The 5,289-nt window shown below is 36.5% G+C and overlaps 1 long non-coding RNA gene across 6 annotated transcripts in view; it reads left to right on the forward strand.

Moving 5' to 3' along the window:
- Positions 1-3,723, forward strand: part of LOC107643418 — a 16,453-nt gene extending 12,730 nt beyond the window's left edge. For all 6 annotated transcript variants that reach the window (XR_001620850.2, XR_002362733.1, XR_001620848.2 and 3 more), the window contains one exon: positions 3,709-3,723. This is a non-coding gene — a long non-coding RNA (uncharacterized LOC107643418). The remainder of the gene's footprint in view (positions 1-3,708) is intronic.

Genomic DNA, 5,289 nt, shown 5'->3' on the forward strand with positions numbered 1-5,289 from the left:
AAAGCAATAATGTGATTTACCTGACAGACAATCCAGCATTTGATCAATGAATGGAAGTGGGTAGTGATCCTTATGGGTAGCTTAGTTGAGACGCCTGTAATCAATGCAGACTCTCCAAGCATTCTGAACTCTAGTTGCTATGAGCTCTCCATGCTCACTCTTCACTGTAGTGACTCCAGATTTCTTGGGCACCACTTGTACTGGGCTTACCCATTCACTGTCTAAAATGGGATATATGATACCTGCTTCCAATAGTCTGGTCACTTCCTTTTTGACAACTTCCAAGATGGTGGGATTCAATCTTCTCTGGGGTTGACGGACAGGTCTTGCTCCCTCTTCTAGAAATATTCTATGCTCACATACTTGAGGGTTGATTCCCACTATGTCTGCCAAACTCCACCCAATTGCCTTCTTATGCTTCCTCAGTACATCAAGTAACTGCTCTTCTTGTTGAGAAGTCAGTTCCCTTGCAATAATAACCGAAAGCTTCTGCTCATCCTCAAGATAAGCATATTTGAGATGTGGAGGGAGAGGTTTTAATTCTAACTTTTGATCATGGGCAGGCTCTGGATTATCTGGGGCTTGTAAAAGGGCGAAGTGCCCTCACTGTCAGTTAAGAGGGTCCCCACACTGGGACCTTGTCCAGTGTGCCTCTCTTCAAACTCTTCTTCTTGAATTTCAGCCACACTTTTGTCTATGACATCACACTAGAAGATAGAATGATCTTCTGGGGGATTGTTAATGACTCCATTCAGATTGAAGATTACTATGCAGCCATCTATTTCAAAGGAGTATGTTCCTGAAAAAGCATCCAATTTGAATTTTGATGTCTTCAGGAATGGTCTTCCAACTAGGATTGATGATGGCTTGTCTGAATCATTGTGGGGCATCTCCAAGATATAAAAATCAGTGGAAAATGTGAGCCCTTTAATGTTCACCAAAACATCTTCAGCAACTCTAGCCACTGTAATAATGCTTTTATCTGCTAACACAAAACGAGCTGCCGACCTTTTTAAGGGATGGAGCCTCAAAACATCATATATAGACAAAGGCATTATACTGACACATGCTCCTAAATCACACATGCAATCATAAATTACTACACCACCAATAGTACAACTAACTATGCAAGGACCTGGATCACTACATTTTTTGAGAGGTCTGCTGCTGATTGTTCTGTGGTCCTTGGTTCTGCCTCAGGTGAGGTGCTCTGTAATGTTGATTTTGCTGCCTATTGTTGTTATTGTTCCACCTCTGATTTCCCTGATTATCTCTGCCTCCTCTGTTATTGTTGTTCCTCTAATTCTGGTTTGAATTGTCCTGCCATCCATGGTTATTATTTTCACCTTGATTGTACCCTTGGTTGGGACGGTCATAGAAGTTGTGAGTGGATGCTACCATGTTGTCTTCTTGTTGGAGCTGTGGGCATGCATCAATGTAATGGCTATAATCAGCACAGATTTTGCAAATTCTTTGTGGGACTAGTTGTTGGTTTTGCTGTGGTGGAGGTTGAGCTTGCTGAGCTTGTTGATTCAACTGTATTTGCTTCAGTAAGTTGGTTATTTCACAGATGCTTTGAGTTAGAGCAGCAGTCTCTCTGCTAGAAGATACTTCTGCAACAGCTTTTGAACGGCCTTGCTTTTGTCTATGGTTCCTAGTGGATTCATCTAAATCACTGATCAATTGCCAAGCTTCATCAGTGGTCTTGTACTTCTTCATAGACCCATTGCTGGCACTTTCCAGTATGGTCTTATCTTGGGGCTTCATACCCTGTGTAACATAGCTGAGTAGCACGATCTTGTCAATCATGTGGTGGGGGCATGCTTCCAGAAGATTATTGAAGTGCTCCCAGTATTCAAAGAGAGTCTCATTGTCATCCTGAACAATTGTGGAGATATCCTTCCTTAGCTTATCAGTAACTTCAGATGGAAAGAATTTCTCCAGAAACTTAAAACAACCAAATCAGTAGAACGGGGGCTGGTTTCTTCCTCAGATTCACTTTCAGATCCGCCCTCAGAGCGGGCTAACCGACGCTGTTCTCGCCTTATTCGTGAAATTGTCCTTTCAATTTCGGGATCGAATATTAGCAAGCGCGGATCAGGAAGTGAACGCGTCATTTGACGAAAGAAACATGCAGCTCATAGTAGCAAAATAAAATAAAATGCAAATAAATAAATTCTAATTTATAAAATTAGCACTCTATTGCAACTCCCCGGCAACGGCGCCAAAAATTGATGAGACGCAGAAGCTGGTGAATTAAAAATTATTAAAATGGTTACGTTGCAAGTATAGTTCTTAACTCACCAAAAATCTACCTATCAATTTAGAAATATGTCACAGAGAATTAAATTAAAAATTACTAGGAGTTTTAAGTCCCAGGTCGTCTCCCAACGAGTTGCAGAAAAGTGTGCTATCTTATTAATCAGATGTTCCAAGAAGTTGAGCTAAGTAAATTGGGATGTAAATTGAGGAAAGTTAAATAATATGAATAAGAGCCTTGACTGGGAGTTGATTGGTTGGAATTTCTATTATTGGTGGAGTGAATGTAAGATTAATTTATAATTAATCGTTGTTCTGTTTGGTTATCCTTTACTAAGTAAGGGAAAGTCAAACAAGCTGGAATGCCAGATCTGTTCACAAGTTGCAACCCACTTAGTTCAAAGGGATTGGCATTGGTGACAGGATAGCAATCCAACATTTAACCCAATAACAAATTTTTCTTTCAATCCTTCCAACTCAAGAATTCCTTTTAATCAACACCCCATCAAGTAAGAAAACTACTCACGCATTGTAAATAAAGAATCCATAGCACATGAAAGGGAATTAAAAGAAGACATGATTATTGGAATTGAAATTGAATTAAAAAGAAATAGTCCTTGCATTAATTAATCATAAAAGTATTCAAATAACAAAATTGAACAAAACAGGGAACATGGAAGAATGAAACCAAGTTAAGAAAACAAACTAGAATGATGAAGTCTTGATGAGGAAATAATTCTTCTCAATGTTCCAATGCTAAGACCAATTGAAAATTAAAATTCTAAAACCTAGAGAGAAAAACCTAAGAGAGTAAAATTAGATCTGAAACTGTCTCTGAATGAATGTGTTAATTGTTTCTGCATGTTCTCTGACTCTAGTCTACTGTTCCGGGCCAAAAACTGGGTCGAAATAGGGCCCAAAATCGCCCCCAACAAATTCTGCAGATTATGCAGATCGCACATGTCACGCGATCGCGTCATCCATGCGGACGCGTCATTCGCGCTTTTCCTCGCCACGCGTTCGCGTCGTCCACGCTACCGCGTCGCCAGAACTTTTCCAATTCGCGCGGCCGCGTGAGCCATGCGGTCGCGTCACTGCGATTTGCTCTCCTTCGCGCGATCGCGTGAGCCATGCGACCGCGTCACTTCTCGCTGGTTATCTCCTCAAATTCTTGTGTTTCTTCCATTTTTGCTAGCTTCCTTTCCAATCTCCAACTCATTCATGCCCTATAAAGTCTGAAACACTTAACACACAGATCACGGCATCGAATGGAATAAAGGAGAATTAAAAATAAATAATTAAAGTCTCTAGGAAGCAGTTTTCAAACATGTAATAAATTCAGGAAGAAAAGCTAAATGCATGCTAATTTAATGAATAAGTGGGTAAGGATCATGATAAAACCACACAATTAAACACAATATAAACCATAAAATAGTGGTTTATCACCAGGCCATAAGAGTGTCAGAATTTTTGTTCATTAAATAATTTCATATTAATTTTAAAATTTGACTTTGGAAGCTAGCTTTAACTTTGTTCATTAAATAATTTCAGATTAATAGTTTTATATTCATATTTCTATCATTTTTTATTGTACTCATAATTATATTTTTGTTGTAGGGATTGGATCAAGAGAGTGAGATTCCATCACCAAGAGAGTTAGGAAGTTGGTCTTCTGGAGTGAGCAACAAAGAAGCATGATCTTGCATGATAAAGATTTCATGTATTAAGTATTATAGATATATGTTAAGACAAATTATTGAAAAATGTTATCTTAGATACTTTGTTTTTGGATTATGATTTTTGATTTTCGAAGACCATGTATGAATTAAAAATCTTGTTATGATATTTGATTTAAGGTTATGCCTTCTTGGTTATTATGAGATTTTAAAGTTTGAGTTCTAAAAATGTCGCTTTAAATAGGTAGTTTTGATCTCATTTTAAAAAGTAAAAAATTGCCATCATACTTAGATAAAAACGACGGCTAAAATTCACCATTTTAAACGAAAAGTATGCCATCAAACCCTGGTAAAAAGGGCAGTAAGAAACGCCATTTTAAACGAAAAGGGTGCCATTAAACCCAGGTAAAAATGGCGGTTAGAAATGCCATTTTAAACGAAAAGGATGCCATTAAACCCTGGTAAAAACAGCGGTTAGAAACGCCATTTTAAACGAAAAGGATGCCATTAATCCCAAGTAAAAACGGCGGTTAGAAATGCCATTTTAAACGAGAAGGGTGCCATTAAATCCTAGTAAAAACGGCGGTTACAAACCGTCATTTTAAACAACAACAAAATCGCCGTTTTATTTGGTTAAAATGGTGGTTAAAACCGCCATTTTAACCGCCAAAAAACCGCCGTATTATCCACTGGTTATTATGGCGGTTTTCAGAAAACTGCTGTAATAACCAGAATGGCGCCCAGAATTTTAGCGTTTCTTGGGAGCGCCATTTTTGATAATAATGGCGATTGTAACCGCCGTAATTACCTTAAAAAACCGTCATTTTAACTTTTTTTTGTAGTGTAGAATCTTCTATTTACACTTTTTTATTTTATATTTATTTTCTCTTCCTTATTTATTTATTTTATAATAGAATATAATTATACCNATAATACTAGTAAATATATAGAGTATTCTTTTTTTTTTTTAAATAAAAAGAAAAATTTAGAGATCAAATTTATTTGTTACCTAGGTTATTATTTTTATTAGTTTAAATGCTGATGGTAATTAATTATAATAGGAATACATAGGTAGTATATAAGATTAACCACAAAATATTTTTTTTTAACTTTCTGTTTTCATTCTTTAAAATTTTCAAATGAGAATAACCAATTTTTTTTCTTCTCTCAACTTTCATTCTTCTTCTCTTTTCTGTTTCGTCAAACCATTAACATCACATCTTGAATAGCTTAGGACATAAGATTTTTTTATTATTTGTGCACCTTCTAAGTATTTATTTAAATATTGCTATAGAAATTCAGATCAAATGAGTAAGTCATTTATCAAATATAAAAAAATTTTATTACTTACAAA

This window comes from Arachis ipaensis, chromosome B05 (genome assembly GCF_000816755.2).
Source record: "Arachis ipaensis cultivar K30076 chromosome B05, Araip1.1, whole genome shotgun sequence".
Taxonomy (NCBI): Eukaryota; Viridiplantae; Streptophyta; class Magnoliopsida; order Fabales; family Fabaceae; genus Arachis; species Arachis ipaensis.